Here is a 22,023-nt window from a genome sequence, read left to right on the forward strand (position 1 = left end):
GAAGGGTAATTCATTAATTACAGCCTATTTAAAGCCTGAAGCTACTACTAGTGCTGTAGAGCCTTTAGATCTAACTTTGCTCTCTACCTCCTCAGCGGGAATTGGAGAAGACGATATACATTTTCCCTCACAGGTGAACTGTGAACTTTCTGCTTCAGTACTCGTGGGTGTCAGGAGAACACTCTTAGTAATTCAGCTCCTGCTGTGACTATTCCAGCTTCTGTGGCCCGGAAAATGACAGCTTTCATTTATGTTCCATCCATCCAAGTCCCACAAGTGGTAGAGGGGGAACTAAAAAACGTTTGCACTATGGAAGAAAGGATGATAACAGTAATGATGCCTCCAAGTCCACCTACCCCAGTTAAGAAATGCTGATGGGCTCACAAAGGCCCCAATATGTCTTCTTATTTCAAGCTACCATTAAAGGAGGAGGCTGAAGCCATTAAACATGTGGTTGAATTGCCTGGGGCAGGGTTGTACTCAGGGGTTGATTTATTTTATGTATGCCTGAAATGTACCTCTAAACCATCAATATTTTCTGGCATTGTTTAAAATGATACAAACTCTACAATTGTTAAAATCTAAAGATATTGCTCGCAATCTTTTCTTTTTATTCAGGTGGACATAGCAAAAGTGGATTTTTATTCTCAATTAATTAAAACCTTGTTGTGGCTTAATCACCATGCTTGCTAAGATTGGGTTATCTGTTGACTGGAGAATGGGTGGAAACAATCCCGAATTAACTTAGTGTAGGAGAAGGTGGTGGACTCAAGCACAATCATCTTGAAGCCTGATTATTAATGTTTAATGAGATACTACAAGTACTTAGGTCTTAGGTTCTAACCATTTATAAAACCGCTCAGTGGCTTATGATTGGTCAAAAATAATCTATTGCTTGCGTTAGCATAATTCCCTGTCAAGAGGTTCTAAGTGAAATAATTCCATCAGAATCATTTCTTGGGATACGTGTGGGTTTAATCACCTCTGGACCAACAAAGATATATGGAAATTGGCTAATTTGATTTGTCTAAAAGAAACTCCTATGTTAGACATCCCAATTGTGAACGGTTTTTCATTTTGTATGAGCCTGCAAGGAAGGGGCCAAGAGGAAGGCCTTTTGGTAGTCTAGGTTCAAATGTGGAACAAAATGTTTGGGTCGTTCAGATGTCTTAGGTATCAAAATAACATGGTGGCACCCTGTTGAAGATTCCAGATGGTTGTTCATAGTTTTGAATGAGTATTATAGCCTAGCCTCAACATCTTCGGAAGATTTATTGCTATTACTGAGGTGTTTGAACTATACAGTGTATTGAAAAAAATGAGCATCGTTATCTTGGGGGATTTTAACTCAAAGTGTCTTGAAGCCCAACGGTAGGACCCTGTTATGTAATTTGTATTATGCATTGCGCAACTTCATAACTATGTCACCCAAACGCAGCCATACCTGCCAGAATAATGCCTGCATAACTTATGTTAGAGTGTCTTTACCTATTGATTCCTAGCCTACTCTTGCACAATAGATACCATTCTTTATCTAGAAGTGATCTTAGCCTTCTTGATGACTGATGCTTTTACCTGAAAATGATCTTAGCCCACTGCGAAATTGGTTCTAACCTATGCATGTGTAATCGATACTTGACTACTGCCAAAGTGACCCCAGCCTATGCTGACATGTATCTTACCTAATTTGGACAATAGTGACCCCGACTTACATCTGCAAGTACTCAAACCTACCCTGTATTACTTTTACTACTATTGGAAATATCCTCCCGGGGCTCCTAACCCACCTCCTGACAACTTATCCTAGTCAAATCTATGATCATGAGCAAAATCACGAGGACCCAGATACCCCCACTTATATTAGGCCTCCTTGCCATAACGGCCCTTGCCTCGCTGGCCACATGCCCACCCAAGGACAGAAATACATGACTGAGAGCAGGACTGCCTCACCTATACGACCCTAAAATAAAGTACACCAGTAGACCCCCCACACGTAATGCTGCCCAATTCACAGAACTACCTACCAACTGTGTAAAGCAGTTCAGTTACAACAACCATACCCCTGCATACCTGGCCACAATGCCCAATGCCAAGACACTTACAACTATATGCCGTCCCACCACCAAACCTAAAAGTACCTTCTCTCTATCAGGGTCGCTCATTAATGCTAGATACCTGGTGGCCCATGCCACTGATATTGCAGACACCCTAACTAACGAGAACCTGGACTTGCTTGCCATAGCCGAAACCTGGCTCCACAAGGCAGCAGGACCTGCCCTTATGATAGCTGTACCAGATGGCTACCAGATACTTAGAGCTGATAGACCAAACGCCAGAGGCGGTGGATTAGCTATTATTTCTAAAAACAATTTATCGATCAGACTTGTCACTCCCATATCATACCAATCCTGTGAAATACTTACAGCTAAACTTCATCTCTCTAATAATCGCATGCATACCATCCATTTGGTCTATAGACCGCCAAGACCAATAGGAACCTTCGAGGACGACCTCACTTGCCTCCTAGCCAACAATTCCAAAGACCATGCTCAAATCCAACTGCTGGGAGATTTCAATCTTGGTTCTAATGACGTTGATGACAAACATGCCCAATCAGTTGCTGCTCTACTAAAGGATCATGGGCTGACACGAACAGTCATCTGCCCTACCCACATTAAAATGAGGACCCTTGACTGGATTGCCGAAGGGAATTGCAATACCACAATTACAAATAATAAGTTACTCCCACATCTCCTTCCCGCTATCAACAACTTAGCCAGCAATACGGACCCCACCCTACTAGTGGAGGTCTTTAACAGTAGCATGACCCAAGCATTGGACACTATAGCACCTGTCAAAATGTGCAAAGGTAGACAGAAAACTCACCTTAATGCCTGGTTCACGCCCCAACTCGGAGAATTAAGAATCCGTAAAAGCAAGTTACAATCAATCTGGCACAACTCGCCCACTGATGAGAATAAAACAAAGCTAACTAATTTCTCCAAACTGTATAAGAATTAAATAATTAGTACAAAAAAGAACATATTCAACGTAAGAATATCTAAGGTGAAGTCGGACACTAAGGAGCTATTCTCCATCCTACGGGAAATGGAATCACCAATACTACAGTTTGATAACTCTCCAAAAGACAAGCCCTGGTGTACTGAAATACAAAATGCTCTTTCAAACAAAATCACCTTGCTCCAAATCAAAATAGCTAGAAAGAAAGCCTCACTGCCTTTATCTGAGCAGACCATACTTGAGCAGCAACCTCCCCCAACCAGTCCAGAGAGTACCATCCTACCCTTCAACTTCAGGAAAATGTCTATTGCTGAGACAGAAAAAATTATACTCTCGCTAAAACCTTCAAACTGCAAAGACAACAACTGCCCAGCCCAAATTATAAAGGATGCAGCGAGAGACTTAGCCCCTTTCATCTCGAAGCTGATTAACACCTCCTTCAAAACGAACTCAGTATCTAATAACGTTAAACACTCCTGGGTGCTCCCACTGCTTAAAAAACAAACTTTAGACCCATCTATCCCAACCAATTACAGACCCATCACCACAGTCCCTTTCTTACTCACAATTATCGATAGTGTAGCCTATCTGCAAATTCAGGACTACCTTGAAGCCTACCACTTATTAGGATCACACCAGTCTGTCTTCCACCCTCTTCATGGCACGGAAACTGCCCTGGTAGACCTCAAAACCCAAATTGACGAGTTGAAGGACAATGGGAAATCAGCTATGCTACTCCTCCTTGACCCATCGGCAGCATTTGAACTGGTGGATCACGCAGTCTTATGAAATCACCTTAGGTCTTCCCATTTCTCAAGTGGTGCTATAACCTGTGCCCAGTCCTTCCTGGCTAACCGTACAATGAGAGTCTTCTCCCCTACAGCAGATGCTGACCCCATTCAAGTCTCCTGCCGCATACCTCAGGGATCATCTTTGTCTCCAACCATGTATAATATATTTACTAAGCCCCTGTTGACAAGTTGGACAGATAGGGAGTCACCTACACGAATTAAGCAGATGACAACCAGATCCTCATTCCCCTTTCGGGCAACTTCCTGGAAGACTCAGCCTTAGTAAATATGATATACCTCCTCATTCAGGCATGAATGGCATCACATAGCCTCTGTCTGAACGACAAAGAAACAGAGCTACTAATCCTTGGGTCTGAGACGGCCATTAAAAATCTTTACCCCCTGCTATACCTCTTTCAACATTGATAACAATATCATTAAAGTAATGCCTGCAGTCAAAACCCTAGGCTTCTACCTAAACTCTTCACTCCCCTTGAAGAAGCAAGTCAACTCATTAGCATCATCAACAGTTTATACTCGCAAATCGATATGAGCTTGTAGACCATTTCTCTATGAAACTTACTGCATTACCCCAGCCAATGCACTCATAATATCCAGATTGGATTACTGTAACGCCTTGTATGCTGGATCTAATAAGTACATTATTGAGAAACTACAAAGACTCCAAAATAATGCCCTGAGAGCAGCATTAAATATCCCAAACAGTGATCACATTTCTACATTTAGAAGAGATGCCCACTAGCTCAAGATTAAGGACAGGATTATCCTTAAAACTCTCTCCCTCACGTCCAAATCTTTGAATAACATTGTGCCACCTTATCTCGCAGAAAGAATTAACAAGAGAATCACAGCCTGCCCCATGAGATCAGCCAATGCCTACACTCTTGAGGTCCCTAGATTTAAACATACTACTGCTGGTGGCTCCAGCTTCCCCGTCATAGCCGCCCAATCCTAGAATGCACTTCCCATAGTTCTCAGGGTTGACCAACCCTATTCCAGATTCAGGCGGAAGCCCTTACCTGGATACGGTCCAACGACACATAGGCTAACCAACCTATCCACCCCAATCTATACCTCGACTGTACATGCTACATATGCCTGCTAGGCTTCTCTTCTTGCCAATGTCGCTGTTACTCTGTACCACTTGTCTACAATCCTGGAATACCCATATGTAACCACTAGTATCGCTGTAAATTATATAGAAGTAACCTTGCTTCTTCCTGTATGTATGTATGTACCCTTCTACCTTTGTAACTAAGTTCAAGTATACTTGTAATGTTTGAGCCCAGCTACCCATGGGTTTGGTGCGCTATATTAAATAAACAAACAAACAATCAAACCCACAGATTTGCTTTACGAAAGGCCCTCCAACAACCTTACGATATAGCTATTTTAGGTGAACCTTTCAGTAAGCATGCATGTCACTGTAGCAGACTGAATGGCGCAATGGTGTTCAGTCCTTCTGAAGGGTTAGGTTATATGTATAAAGGGATGGGTCTCACTGCTGGTGGCTTATCTGTCTGCGTTTGTTGCTACAGGCAGGGACCAGCTGCTGCTGGTAGACTGTTGACATACGGACAGCGGAGCTTGTGGAGCTGCAGGCACAAGGGGCTCAGTGCCCCTCTATCACGCCAAGGTCCCTCCCAACCCCCAACACAGACACAAGCACACCCACCAGAGGGACTTACCACATTCTCTCTTTGTAATTCTTGTGCTTTTTTGCATATCTGTGCAACTGTAATTCACAGCACTGAAAGCAGCACTGTCTCCCTCCTCCTCTCTCCACCACCTGCGGCACCCATAATGTCTCCTTCAGGGGCCCACCCTGCAGAGCAAAAAGAGAGGCAAACATGCAGCTTTTCACTAAGTGGGCTTCACCTTTTACTTGATGGATATTGGATTGATTTGGAAAGACTGGGACATTACTTTTTAAAGTTGGTTCTTTGTTATTAGCAGGGCCTATTATAATATGTAAATGTTTAAGTAATTGGAGTTGTGCTGATTCATTTTGTGTTTCGGCGCCTTGCTTCAGTGCCTTACAACGCCCATACGTCTAAAGATGGGCTCGCCAAACACACTCTCAGTGATTGCATACATGCATACTAAACTTTTGGGCTAGTCTTAGTTTCTTGGGCCATCGCAAACAAGCAGTACCTATTAATCCACACAAATACAAACTGTGCTGTTACTGAACAGTTAATTTTCTGATAATGTATTCCTCTGAGGGTTTGTACACAGATCTCGTGTAGACAACAAAGAAAATAAATGCAATCAAGAATAAATACAAATATTTTGAAGTCTGTTTTTAATTTACAAAGTGTTTTTCTTGTCTACATAACTTTATTAAAAAGTATCCTGTATTCGGCTCTGACTGAATATTTGTCTATTGGGAATTTGGTTGAATACTTAAATCTACTATTCGGTGCAAATCAATGGGTTTAAATCCTTAAATGCTTGTACACAGGCACAGACTCCAACTTTAGCAATACCTGGTAGTCCCAGTCCTGGCTGCCTAGACTACAGGACTGTCCTTTGCTGCCCTTCAACATCCAGACATCGTTTTACAAGGGAGCCAGGTAAGCCCAATCAGCCAATCCTTCTCTTCTTCTAGCAACTACTGCATCGGCCGCTCACAGGGGCAGGATTGCCATTTGCCGCCCTTCACCTTTGTCAATGCATCTCACTCAACAACCTAGCATACTATGGCTTATGACCAACCTGCCCTTCCACTCACTGACAATCATCTTAAGTGGGCACATTCACGCTACTTAACACAACCCTTTGGGCCTCATTACATGGACGGCAGTAAGGGTTTACCGGTAGCAGTAAGGGCACCGGTACCGCTAAACCCTTACCGCCTTACTACGAGGTCCCTTTGCGGGTTGGTACTTTAACGTCTGCTGTTTAGCAGGCGTTAAAAACCAACCCGCAAAGGGACCATGGTGCTAATTACGGTACCACAATTTGCGGCACCGTAATTAGCGCCTTCCCCATTCCCATAGAGCCCTATGGGGCACAAATGGGAATGGGGAAGGGCAATGGGGGAAGGGGGAATTACCGCCCGCCAACCTTGGAATAGGGCGGTAATTCCCCTTTCCTCCAAGGCGGTGCCGGTATTTTACCGGCATGGACCAAGGTGCTAATAGCACCTTGGTCCTCCGCCTACCATGTAATGAGGCCCTTGGTCTTGTTATCAATTTGATTTCTGGGTATTCAATATAGTCTCTAGACAACAAGCAGGTCACAGACAACTGCATGTGTGATGCTGCATTGGAGAAGCAACTAAATAAGAAGTTTCCTCTATGTCTTCGCTGTCTTTCATATGATCAAAATTCATTTTTCGATTTGCGTAGACATAGGGCCTCATTACACGGAAGGTGGTAAGGGTTTACCGCTACCGGTAAGGGCACTGGTACTGGTAAACCCTTACCACCTTACTACGCGGTCCCTTTGCGGAAACCGACCTTAACGGCTGGTGTAGACCAGCCGTTAAAGTTGGGAACCGCAAAGGGACCTTGGTGCTAATTACGGTACCGTAATTAGCTCCTTCCCCATTCCCATTGACCCCTATGGGGAAAAATGGGAATGGGGAAGGGCCATAGAGAAAGGGGGAATTACCGCCCCGCCAACCTTGGAATGGGGTGGTAATTCCCCTTTCCTCCATGGTGGTACTGGTATGGTACCGGCAGCAACCATGGTGCTAATAGCACCATGGTTTACCGCATTCCGTGTAATGAAGCCCATAGTTGTATTGGCGTGTCCCCTCTGCGTGGAAAACATCACATTTACTAATTCTCAGTTCTGTGAACAATTAAATTACATAATGAGCATCTATTCCACACTGGTATCCACTGTTATGTCTTGAGTTTAAGGTATGATTCCCAATTGAATATACAATTATGCATTAACAAGTTGTTGCGTACTCTACTTTTTCCAGCTGATGCTTTTTATACAAATCAAAACATTCATGTCTTCCACAGAAATGTTTGCACCACTGTTCAAAGATTAATGTTCTCCAGATTAGGAGGTTGTGCTTTCTTCTTTTAACAGGTGTGTTGGAGACCTCTCTTACTCCACTCAAAGCATGTTTGCACAACACGACCAGGCAGATTAGCGTCCCACATCCCTAATTTTTCATTGGAGGAATGGACCATAGCGCATACTTTCTATTGATGTGGTGTGCCCCAGAATCCCAGTCTATCAAGCATAGCATTTAACACCTATAAGGCCCGTGGCTTCTAATGTGGTGTCCTGCAGATGGGCACTCTACCCGCCTTTAAGGTGATATGACTCAATTGAGTACATTTTTAAATATTTCATTTTGAGAAAACCTCATTTTTTCTCTTGACTTTTCTGACTTATTATATGGTGTATCAAAATAGCTTGCGGCATTGAAATTATAGTAAACATTCTCAGATGAATTATAAAGTGCCCAATGAATGGTTTCGTAAAGTAAAAACATTGTCACTCATGTTATCCTTACTCATTAGAGGGCATCGCCTCTTTGTGGACATGTTTGGAGCCTCTGATGACCCAGTGAAATATGTGTGCACAGCACCATCAGAAGCAACAGTGGCTCAGAGATTGTGATTCTGCCACTCACTTGTGTACAGCTGCGGAGGCACCCTAACACTTTCATATCAAAGTTGAACTGTGCGCTGAAATCTTCAAGGCACTTGTTTTTGATAACCACGCCTACATTCATTACCATTTTCTGATGTATGGTAAATTCAGAGACACCACCTCAAAAACGGGTCATTTTCTAAGCGGAACTTCGCAAGAGCTGCTTCCGGATAGAGCAAATTCACTAAATCGTCAAAAACCTTTTTTCGATATTTTTTTTTCTAAGATCTTCTTACTGTTGACCTCCCATGTTTTCGTCTTTGTTTGATTTGTTGTAATATGTTGACTATTTCCTCTTGTTTGTCGCTTTTACTCGATCAATTTTCCTGATTCTGTATTTGGTATTTTATACTGACGAACAGTCCCCAGGCAAATCTTGGCGTGTAACCTTTCACATAAAATAAATACAAAAAAAACACGCAGTTTTATTTCTGGTGGCTAGAGAACTGGAAACATGTGCTTGTCGAACCCATATGTATACATGCTTCATAAAAAACAAAACAAGCAGCTGCGAAAGTAAGGACATGTGTCAGCTTTTCTTACTGCACAGTATATTCTGCTGCGTGAGGCTTGAGCATTTGAAGGTAGCGTAATTGAAAGTCCCTTACTCCATTCTGACCTTTCACTTACGGGAAAAGAAGATTGTGATGTGCACAGCAGGAAAGTAAGTGATGGGAGGGGGAGTTTGGCCTGACCTCCCCTGGCTGCAGAGGGGTATGGTGAGGTGATGACTGTCAAGGAACCAACTATTACCACAGTGCTACCATACTGGGTCGTTCTCCTCCTACCCGCAACCAACCTGAGACACTGGTGGCCATTTGCCGTATGAAGCCATTTGTTGTTTGATGCGGTCTGGCCTACTAAGCAATGCAAGGGAAATAAAGCAAACTGGTATGTTGTGTATTAATGCCAAATGCATCACAATATATTGCGACACATAATTGGTATGTGGTTTCTGAGTCACTAAAACATGCAGTGACGATATATAAATAAATGTAGTTGTTAAAATCGCTGCTTTCTTCTCTTTCATTCACAATGCTGTTTATCATGAAGTTAAATTCACACTGTGATGAAGGAGGTATGCTCATGTAATTTTAGTGCAGCCTTCGCTCTTTCCGAAAAAGGGCCTGATTCACAGAACATTTTCCTATGGGATTGCGCATTATAAAATGCTTATGTGAATCAGGAGCTATGGCTACAGGATTCCAGAACCTGACGTGGCTTGGATATGGGAACATGGCAGACTCAGGACCTTCTGCCGAACTACTGAATGGCTTATACTTATGGTATAGCAGATTGTCAGAAGCTGTAGATTTGGGTGTCCAGTCATAATGTCGAACCAATAATGTCGGATTACAAAAATGTTGAATCCAAAAAGTCGAAAACAAAAATGTCAAAATTTTTATTTTTTTATTTATATCTTTTTTTTGGGCTCCGGGGGTGGGAGGGACCCCCCCATTTCGAAAAAAAAGCAACCAAAAAAAAAATTTGACATTTTTGTTTTCGACTTTTTGTTTTCGACCTTTTGACTTTTGACATTATTGGATTCGACTTTTTGACTATAAACCGTAGATTTGGGCTTACCCAATGAGAATGATCACCCAAAGCTGCAAAAGAACAAAGCAATTTGGCCCTCAATATTGGACCAATTATTAACCCCATTTCCCAGCCCAGCCCTTTAATTTCCTTTCAGAGTAAAATCTGACCTATGTGCAATTGGCACCTCTAGCCATGACAACCTCATGCGATGACCATGGTGGGTTCATGTCTGAAGCCTTATCGCACCCAAACCATCAGGACGCCAAACTACATTGGACTGATTGAGTACATATACATCCCTTTATGTAACCAACCAGACGCCTGCTGAGCTGCACCTGTGTTGGCAACTAGAACATAACCATAGAGATATTGGTACCTCAGGAATTGTAGCTAATGTCTGCCCTCTTTCAATCACAGGCTGCATTCCGGAATCCCAGGTTTGGACACAGCGCATAATATCATCCAAACAATACTTGATGCCAGGAGACTGTGTGAGGCTTAGCACTAAAAGGGAACTAGCCAAATGTTAGGCATATGGGGGGCAGCGTGCTTCCGTATTTTCAACCTCTGCCTGTGGTAGTCGTCAAAAGGTTTGGTATCATAAAAGGCAGATGCTGTTTCGATTCGAGTATACTGATTTGTTCCCTTTAGATGGCGTGGCAGAGTTCACATTTAAAGTCATCAACTTTTTTTATTACGTTCAACACAACAGGGCATGCAATTGCATTACTATAGTAGAAAGACTATAACCTGCCCCCACTCCTGACATCAACTATCATATTAAAGAAACACCCGTTGTCCTAAAGAATTTCACTATGTGGGTACCTTTGAGACACTGACGTAGATCGCTGCTGTTATCAGGGGTGTTGCTAGGTCTGTAAAAGATCCATGGCTATGCTAATTTTGGGGCTGTCAGGACTGGGGGCTAGCTAGCCTTTTTGGGTGTAACCCCTGAGCTTCTATCCGGGGCTACAACCAAAAGACTGGGGCTATAGCCACTTCAGCGCCCCCACCGCCCTACACCTCCTAGCAACGCCTCTGGCTGGTATCTACGGTTTCTTCAACTTTAGAAGAAAGAAAATCTAAAAGTTCATTGCATTAGCATTCAGGGATAAACTATTGTCCCAAAATCATTAGGTATTTGCGATACGGACTGTGCAGCGCTTTTTGTACTTATTGCAAACACTGACACCTATCGTGTAGGTCTGGGAGGCCAGTGCTCTTGCCTTACTGGTGGACACAGATCTAATATGTTACATGTGCCCCAGGAAGACTAGATACTCCCCACTGCATTGGCTGGTCTGCTAGAGTAAATTAAGCACCATAGTGCTAAGAGGTGTAGTAAAGAGCAAAGTAGCTGCCATGGCGAGAATGCAATGATTGATATGAATAGTATGGGATGCGAAATAGCGTAGTGGACGATAAGGCAGGACGTTCCCAAATACATGTTACTTCACAACACTAGAATTCCGGGCTGGAGCACAGTGGATTTTGCAGACTGCATTACGCACAGACTCAATGGAAATTTCACATGTTATGTGAGTAAATAATCAGGCGTTGTCATACCGGGATGAGGGAATGATGTATGGATGCATGGACAGATGATTTAATTGAGAGTTTACCATGTACATGGCTTTTTGGAATCTATCCACTTCCCCTGCGCTATGTGATGCAGAGCTGCCATAGTGGGACCATCGTCTATCTGCCCTTGTTGAACCCTCCCTGTCTCGACGCGCCTTCAAACACTTGTGTCTATGCACGTTACTAATCCCATCTAATGGATTCTGTTTTAACAGACGCATGCACACAAAGACTCGTTTGTAATAGTGTTTTCACCTCGATTTGTATAGTTATGATTCGCAAGTGATTTTTGGGTGGGAATAATCCTTTTGAGTGGGCTAACATGCATATGGCTGTAGATTTAGTGTGATCATTGAAGTGAGTAATTCAAATTAAGTTCTGATGCCCATACCATTCTTTTTCATTTCATTTGGGTGACAGGTATCTCCTCCCCTTTTGCCGCTGCCATCTGTATGTCACTCCTGCAGATGGCTTTTACTCCCGACACCTGCTGCTTCGTGTTAATCAGTGGAGCACCATTACGATCTTATGGGACGATCGCCAATGGGCCACATGCCCTTACGCAGTGCTAGTGGCTAGGAGCAACATATCGACCTTTCAGCTGGACTAGTGCCTACCTAATGGGACGGCCCTGCGGTTCTAGGCGCTTCCATGTTGCCTTTTTGAACGTGAATGTAGCCCCTGTGTACCATGAAGGAACAGGGCGTCACACAAGAAGAAGCTGGTCATTTATTGCGGATGCAGCCCACAATAATGAAATATATTTTGGAGTTCATGACCTAATAGCTGTATGGGCTTGGTGATTTTGTTGTGCATTAAATTTCTATTATGATATTAACCGTGTAGCGTTATTCTTTGCAAGTAATGTAGCATATTCCTATTTGTGGAGCGATGTATTGTGAGAAGATCTGCATTGGGTTCCGGCTTCTGAGTATAGTTGCGTGGTACTGTACTTGGCGCGTTTGCCTACGAAGCCCATTGAGGTCAGGGATAGGGGCTGCCATTATGACTGTTTTAATGATGTCATGCTCAGGGGCGGGGGATTAGCTTTTGTGTAACAGATGCCGGTCAGCCAGGTGGATTGGTGGAATGATGTGATTATCAGAATATGGCTGGTCACAGGTGCCTGTGTTTGCGTGCGTTTCTTGGAGGGAGACTGAGGTCATGTCCATTGGAATAGCTTCTGTATTCGTGCCATCTGTGCCCTGCAGCTCCCATTGGCCCCTCTTGAGATGGGCCTGGCTGCTCAGTCACTCTGCCAACTTGTGTGGTACATGCTTATGCTGATGGTTGGTTTGTTTACTGGCAAGAGTACAGGGCTGGTGCAGTCTCCTTCAGGTTACTGCTTTGAATGTTGCCTTACACTGGTGTCAAGCGATGGGGGCCTGTTGTTGTTTTGTCTCATATTTCAGTTCATATTGCTGTACTTGAACCTTCACATGCCTGTGCTGCATCAGTACGGCAATGGTGACATGGAAAATATGGATGGCCACTCACAAGGCACTTGGAGCCCCTACATTCATTTGTTCGTTGGCATGCATGGGTGACTTGTACATTTCACTGGTTGCATTGTGTGACTTCATTGCACCTACGAGGAGTTGTGCAATGTGGCCAGGGAGTGGTGTACAGGCACTCAGTAGGGCCATTTACGGTTGGTTCGCGTTGCCGTACTTCTCACCATGGCGGAATGGTACTTTCCGCCATGCTTGATGGCGTTAGGTAAATGTCCGCTAGGGTCAGAATTCGCGTACCGTTGCGCCATGGTGGTAATTACGGCTTCGCATGGCGCGCGTGCGCGTACTTGGTGCAGTTAGCGTTGGCGTTCACTACGGTGTCGCTAATGGCATTGTACTTTACGGTGACGGGTCATAATCGCACCGAGCGCTATTCGATGGCGGTATTGCATTTCCGCCATCGTTTTTCGATTTCCGCCAGGGTCGTAATGAGGGCCAGAGTGTCTTGAAGCCCAACGGTAGGACCCTGTTATGTAATTTGTATTATGCATTGCGCAACTTCATAACTATGTCACCCAAACACAGCCATACCTGCCAGAATAATGCCTGCATAACTTATGTTAGAGTGTCTTTACCTATTGATTCCTAGCCTACTCTTGCACAATAGATACCATTCTTTATCTAGAAGTGATCTTAGCCTTCTTGATGACTGATGCTTTTACCTGAAAATGATCTTAGCCCACTGCGAAATTGGTTCTAACCTATGCATGTGTAATCGATACTTGACTACTGCCAAAGTGACCCCAGCCTATGCTGACATGTATCTTACCTAATTTGGACAATAGTGACCCCAACTTACATCTGCAAGTACACAAACCTACCCTGTATTACTTTTACTACTATTGGAAATATCCTCCCGGGGCTCCTAACCCACCTCCTGACAACTTATCCTAGTCAAATCTATGATCATGAGCAAAATCACGAGGACCCAGATACCCCCACTTATATTAGGCCTCCTTGCCATAACGGCCCTTGCCTCGCTGGCCACATGCCCACCCAAGGACATAAATACATGACTGAGAGCAGGACTGCCTCACCTATACGACCCTAAAATAAAGTACACCAGTAGACCCCCAACACGTAATGCTGCCCAATTCACAGAACTACCTACCAACTGTGTAAAGCAGTTCAGTTGCAACAACCATACCCCTGCATACCTGGCCACAATGCCCAATGCCAAGACACTTACAACTATATGCCGTCCCACCACCAAACCTAAAAGTACCTTCTCTCTATCAGGGTCGCTCATTAATGCTAGATCCCTGGTGGCCCATGCCACTGATATTGCAGACACCCTAACTAACGAGAACCTGGACTTGCTTGCCATAGCCAAAACCTGGCTCCACAAGGCAGCAGGACCTGCCCTTATGATAGCTGTACCAGATGGCTACCAGATACTTAGAGCTGATAGGCCAAACGCCAGAGGTGGTGGATTAGCTATTATTTCTAAAAACAATTTATCGATCATACTCACTCCCATATCATACCAATCCTGTGAAATACTTACAGCTAAACTTCATCTCTCTAATAATTGCACGCATACCATCCATTTGGTCTATAGACCGCCAAGACCAATAGGAACCTTCGAGGATGACCTCACTTGCCTCCTAGCCAACAATTCCAAAGACCATGCTCAAATCCAACTGCTGGGAGATTTCAATCTTGGTTCTAATGACGTTGATGACAAACATGCCCAATCAGTTGCTGCTCTACTAAAGGATCATGGGCTGACACGAACAGTCATCTGCCCTACCCACATTAAAATGAGGACCCTTGACTGGATTGCCGACGGGAATTGCAATACCACAATTACAAATAATAAGTTACTCCCACATCTCCTTCCCGCTATCAACAACTTATCCAGCAATACGGACCCCACCCTACTAGTGGAGGTCTTTAACAGTAGCATGACCCAAGCATTGGACACTATAGCACCTGTCAAAATGTGCAAAGGTAGACAGAAAACTCACCTTAATGCCTGGTTCACGCCCCAACTCGGAGAATTAAGAATCCGTAAAAGCAAGTTACAATCAATCTGGCACAACTCGCCCACTGATGAGAATAAAACAAAGCTAACTAATTTCTCCAAACTGTATAAGAATTAAATAATTAGTACAAAAAAGAACATATTCAACGAAAGAATATCTAAGGTGAAGTCGGACACTAAGGAGCTATTCTCCATCCTACGGGAAATGGAATCACCAATACTACAGGTTGATAACTCTCCAAAAGACAAGCCCTGGTGTACTGAAATACAAAATGCTCTTTCAAACAAAATCACCTTGCTCCAAATCCAAATAGCTAGAAAGAAAGCTTCACTGCCTTTATCTGAGCAGACCATACTTGAGCAGCAACCTCCCCCAACCAGTCCAGAGAGTACCATCCTACCCTTCAACTTCAAGAAAATGTCTATTGCTGAGACAGAAAAAATTATACTCTCGCTAAAACCTTCAAACTGCAAAGACAACAACTGCCCAGCCCAAATTATAAAGGATGCAGCGAGAGACTTAGCCCTTTCATCTCGAAGCTGATTAACGCCTCCTTCAAAACGAACTCAGTACCTAATAACGTTAAACACTCCTGGGTGCTCCCACTGCTTAAAAAACAAACTTTAGACCCATCTATCCCAACCAATTACAGACCCATCACCACAGTCCCTTTCTTACTCAAAATTATCGATAGTGTAGCCTATCTGCAAATTCAGGGCTACCTTGAAGCCTACCACTTATTAGGATCACACCAGTCTGTCTTCCACCCTCTTCATGGCACGGAAACTGCCCTAGTAGACCTCAAAACCCAAATTGACGAGTTGAAGGACAATGTGAAATCAGCTATGCTACTCCTCCTTGACCCATCGGCAGCTTTTGAACTGGTGGATCACGCAGTCTTATGAAAACACCTTAGGTCTGCCCATTTCTCAAGTGATGCTATAACCTGTGCCCAGTCCTTCCTGGCTAACCGTACAATGAGAGTCTTCTCCCCTACAGCAGATGCTGACCCCATTCAAGTCTCCTGCCGCATACCTCAGGGATCATCTTAGTCTCCAACCATGTATAATATATTTACTAAGCCCCTGTTTGACAAGTTGGACAGATAGGGAGTCACCTACACGAATTAAGCAGATGACAACCAGATCCTCATTCCCCTTTCGGGCAACTTCCTGGAAGACTCAGCCTTAGTAAATATGATATACCTCCTCATTCAGGCATGAATGGCATCACATGGCCTCTGTCTGAACGACAAAAAAACAGAGCTACTAATCCTTGGGTCTGAGACGGCCATTAAAAATCTTTACCCCCTGCTATACCTCTTTCAACATTGATAACAATATCATTAAAGTAATGCCTGCAGTCAACACCCTAGGCTTCTACCTAAACTCTTCACTCACCTTGAAGAAGCAAGTCAACTCATTAGCATCATCAACAGTTTATACTCGCAAATCGATATGAGCTTGCAGACCATTTCTCTATGAAACTTACTGCATTACCCTAGCCAATGCACTCATAATATCCAGATTGGATTACTGTAACGCCTTGTATGCTGGATCTAATAAGTACATTATTGAGAAACTACAAAGACTCCAAAATAATGCCCTGAGAGCAGCATTAAATATCCCAAACAGTGATCACATTTCTACATTTAGAAGAGATGCCCACTAGCTCAAGATTAAGGACAGGAATATCCTTAAAACTCTCTCCCTCACGTCCAAATCTTTGAATAACATTGTGCCACCTTATCTCGCAGAAAGAATTAACAAGAGAATCACAGCCTGCCCCATGAGATCGGCCAATGCCTACACTCTTGAGGTCCCTAGGTTTAAACATACTACTGCTGGTGGCTCCAGCTTCCCCGTCATAGCCGCCCAAACCTAGAATGCACTTCCCATAGTTCTCAGGGTTGACCAACCCTATTCCAGATTCAGGCGGAAGCCCTTACCTGGATACGGTCCAACGACACATAGGCTAACCAACCTATCCACCCCTATCTATACCTCGACTGTACATGCTACATATGTCTGCTAGGCTTCTCTTCTTGCCAATGTTGCTGTTACTCTGTACCACTTGTCTACAATCCTGGAATACCCATATGTAACCACTAGTATCGCTGTAAATTATATAGAAGTAACCTTGCTTCTTCCTGTATGTATGTACCCTTCTACCTTTGTAACTAAGCTCAAGTATACTTGTAATGTTTGAGCCCAGCTACCCATGGGTTTGGTGTGCTATATTAAATAAACAAACAAACAATCAAACCCACAGATTTACTTTACGAAAGGCCCTCCAACAACCTTACGATATAGCTATTTTAGGTGAACCTTTCAGTAAGCATGCATGTCACTGTAGCAGACTGAATGGCGCAATGGTGTTCAGCCCTTCTGAAGGGTTAGGTTATATGTATAAAGGGATGGGTGTCACTGCTGGTGGCTTATCTGTCTGCGTTTGTTGCTACAGGCAGGGACCAGCTGCTGCTGGTAGCCTGTTGACATACGGACAGCGGAGCTTGTGGAGCTGCAGGCACAAGGGGCTCAGTGCCCTTCTATCACACTAAGGGCCCTCCCAACCCCCAACACAGACACAAGCACACCCACCAGAGGGACTTACCACATTCTCCCTTTGTAATTCTTGTGCTTTTTTGCATATCTGTGCAACTGTAATTCACAGCACTGAAAGCAGCACTGTCTCCCTCCTCCTCTCTCCACCACCTGCGGCACCCATAATGTCTCCTTCAGGGGCCCACCCTGCAGAGCAAAAAGAGAGGCAAACATGCAGCTTTTCACTAAGTGGGCTTCACCTTTTACTTGATGGAGATTGGATTGATTTGGAAGGACTGGGACATTACTTTTTAAAGTTGGTTCTTTGTTATTAGCAGGGCCTATTATAATATGTAAATGTTTAAGTAATTGGAGTTGTGCTGATTCATTTTGTGTTTCGGCGCCTTGCTTCAGTGCCTTGCAACGCCCAAACGTCTAAAGATGGGCTCGCCAAACACACTCTCAGTGATTGCATACATGCATACTAAACCTTTGGGCTAGTCTTAGTTTCTTGGGCCATCACAAACAAGCAATACCTATTAATCCACACAAATACAAACTGTGCTGTTACTGAACAGTTAATTTTCTGATAATGTATTCCTCTGAGGGTTTGTACACAGATCTCGTGTAGACAACAAAGAAAATAAATGCAATCAAGAATAAATACAAATATATATATATATATAAGTCTGTTTTTAATTTACAAAGTGTTTTTCTTGTCTACATAACTTTATTAAAAAGTATCCTGTATTCGGCTCTGACTGAATATTTGTCTATTGGGAATTTGGTTGAATACTTAAATCTACTATTCGGTGCAAATCAATGGGTATAAATCCTTAAATGCTTGTACGCAGGCACGGACTCCAACTTTAGCAATACCTGGTAGTCCCAGTCCTGGCTGCCTAGACTACAGGACTGTCCTTTGCTGCCCTTCAACATCCAGACATCGTTTTACAAGGGAGCCAGGTAAGCCCAATCAGCCAATCCTTCTCTTCTTCTAGCAACTACTGCATCGGCCGCTCACAGGGGCAGGATTGCCATTTGCCGCCCTTCACCTTTGTCAATGCATCTCACTCAACAACCTAGCATACTATGGCTTATGACCAACCTGCCCTTCCACTCACTGACAATCATCTTAGGTGGGCACATTCACGCCCTTTGGGCCTCATTACATGGACGGCAGTAAGGGTTTACCGGTAGCAGTAAGGGCACCGGTACCGCTAAACCCTTACCGCCTTACTACGAGGTCCCTTTGCGGGTTGGTACTTTAACGTCTGCTGTTTAGCAGGCGTTAAAAACCAACCCGCAAAGGGACCATGGTGCTAATTACGGTACCGCAATTTGCGGCACCGTAATTAGCGCCTTCCCCATTCCCATAGAGCCCTATGGGGCACAAATGGGAATGGGGAAGGGCAATGGGGGAAGGGGGAATTACCGCCCGCCAACCTTGGAATAGGGCGGTAATTCCCCTTTCCTCCAAGGCGGTGCCGGTATTTTACCGGCATGGACCAAGGTGCTAATAGCACCTTGGTCCTCCGCCTACCATGTAATGAGGCCCTTGGTCTTGTTATCAATTTGATTTCTGGGTATTCAATATAGTCTCTAGACAACAAGCAGGTCACAGACAACTGCATGTGTGATGCTGCATTGGAGAAGCAACTAAATAAGAAGTTTCCTCTATGTCTTCGCTGTCTTTCATATGATCAAAATTCATTTTTCGATTTGTTTAGACATAGGGCCTCATTACACGGTAGGTGGTAAGGGTTTACCGGTACCGGTAAGGGCACTGGTACTGGTAAACCCTTACCACCTTACTACGTGGTCCCTTTGCGGTAACCGACCTTAACGGCTGGTGTAGACCAGCCGTTAAAGTTGGGAACCGCAAAGGGACCTTGGTGCTAATTACGGTACCTTAATTAGCTCCTTCCCCATTCCCATTGACCCCTATGGGGAAAAACGGGAATGGGGAAGGGCCATAGAGAAAGGGGGAATTACCGCCCCGCCAACGTTGGAATGGGGTGGTAATTCCCCTTTCCTCCATGGTGGTACTGGTATGGTACCGGCAGCAACCATGGTGCTAATAGCACCATGGTTTACCGCATTCCGTGTAATGAAGCCCATAGTTGTATTGGCGTGTCCCCTCTGCGTGGAAAACATCACATTTACTAATTCTCAGTTCTGTGAACAATTAAATTACATAATGAGCATCTATTCCACACTGGTATCCACTGTTATGTCTTGAGTTTAAGGTATGATTCCCAATTGAATATACAATTATGCATTAACAAGTTGTTGCGTACTCTACTTTTTCCAGCTGATGCTTTTTATACAAATCAAAACATTCATGTCTTCCACAGAAATGTTTGCACCACTGTTCAAAGATTAATGTTCTCCAGATTAGGAGGTTGTGCTTTTTTCTTTTAACAGGTGTGTTGGAGACCTCTCTTACTCCACTCAAAGCATGTTTGCACAACACGACCAGGCAGATTAGCGTCCCACATCCCTAATTTTTCATTGGAGGAATGGACCATAGCGCATACTTTCTATTGATGTGGTGTGCCCCAGAATCCCAGTCTATCAAGCATAGCATTTAACACCTATAAGGCCCGTGGCTTCTAATGTGGTGTCCTGCAGATGGGCACTCTACCCGCCTTTAAGGTGATATGACTCAATTGAGTACATTTTTAAATATTTCATTTTGAGAAAACCTCATTTTTTCTCTTGACTTTTCTGACTTATTATATGGTGTATCAAAATAGCTTGCGGCATTGAAATTATAGTAAACATTCTCAGATGAATTATAAAGTGCCCAATGAATGGTTTCGTAAAGTAAAAACATTGTCACTCATGTTATCCTTACTCATTGGAGGGCATCGCCTCTTTGTGGACATGTTTGGAGCCTCTGATGACCCAGTGAAATATGTGTGCACAGCACCATCAGAAGCAACAGTGGCTCAGAGATTGTGATTCTGCCACTCTCACTTGTGTACAGCTGCGGAGGCACCCTAACACTTTCATATCAAAGTTGAACTGTGCGCTGAAATCTTCAAGGCACCTGTTTTTGATAACCACGCCTACATTCATTACCATTTTCTGATGTATGGTAAATTCAGAGACACCACCTCAAAAACGGGTCATTTTCTAAGCGGAACTTCGCAAGAGCTGCTTCCGGATAGAGCAAATTCACTAAATCGTCAAAAACCTTTAATCTTACTGTTGACCTCCCATGTTTTCGTCTTTGTTTGATTTGTTGTAATATGTTGACTCTTTCCTCTTGTTTGTCCCTTTTACTCGATCAATTTTCCTGATTCTGTATTTGGTATTTTATACTGACGAACAGTGCCCAGGCAAATCTTGGCGTGTAACCTTTCACATACAATAAATACAAAAAAAACACGCAGTTTTATTTCTGGTGGCTAGAGAACTGGAAACATGTGCTTGTCGAACCCATATGTATACATGCTTCATAAAAAACAAAACAAGCAGCTGCGAAAGTAAGGACATGTGTCAGCTTTTCTTACTGCACAGTATATTCTGCTGCGTGAGGCTTGAGCTTTTGAAGGTAGCGTAATTGAAAGTCCCTTACTCCATTCTGACCTTTCACTTACGGGAAAAGAAGATTGTGATGTGCACAGCAGGAAAGTAAGTGATGGGAGGGGGAGTTTGGCCTGACCTCCCCTGGCTGCAGAGGGGTATGGTGAGGTGATGACTGTCAAGGAACCAACTATTACCACAGTGCTACCATACTGGGTCGTTCTCCTCCTACCCGCATCCAACCTGAGACACTGGTGGCCATTTGCCCTATGAAGCCATTTGTTGTTTGATGCGGTCTGGCCTACTAAGTAATGCAAGGAAATAAAGCAAACTGGTATGTTGTGTATTAATGCCAAATGCATCACAATATATTGCGACACATAATTGGTATGTGGTTTCTGAGTCACTAAAACATGCAGTGACGATATATAAATAAATGTAGTTGTTAAAATCGCTGCATTCTTCTCTTTCATTCACAATGCTGTTTATCATGAAGTTAAATTCACACTGTGATGAAGGAGGTATGCACATGTAATTTTAGTGCAGCCTTCGCTCTTTCGAAAAAGGGCCTGATTCACAGAACATTTTCCTATGGGATTGCGCATTATAAAATGCTTATGTGAATCAGGAGCTATGGCTATAGGATTCCAGAACCTGACGTGGCCTTTCACATGGGAACATCGCTATCTCTCTTTGCTTGGATATGGAAACATGGCAGACTCAGGACCTTCTGCCGAACTACTGAATGGCTTATACTTATGGTATATAGCAGATTGTCAGAAGCTGTAGATTTGGGTGTCCAGTCATAATGTCGAACCAATAATGTCGAATTACAAAAATGTCGAACCCAAAAAGTCAAAAACAAAAA

This window comes from Ambystoma mexicanum, chromosome 7q (genome assembly GCF_040938575.1).
Source record: "Ambystoma mexicanum isolate Mex_15411 chromosome 7q, UKY_AmexF1_1, whole genome shotgun sequence".
NCBI lineage: Eukaryota > Metazoa > Chordata > Amphibia > Caudata > Ambystomatidae > Ambystoma > Ambystoma mexicanum.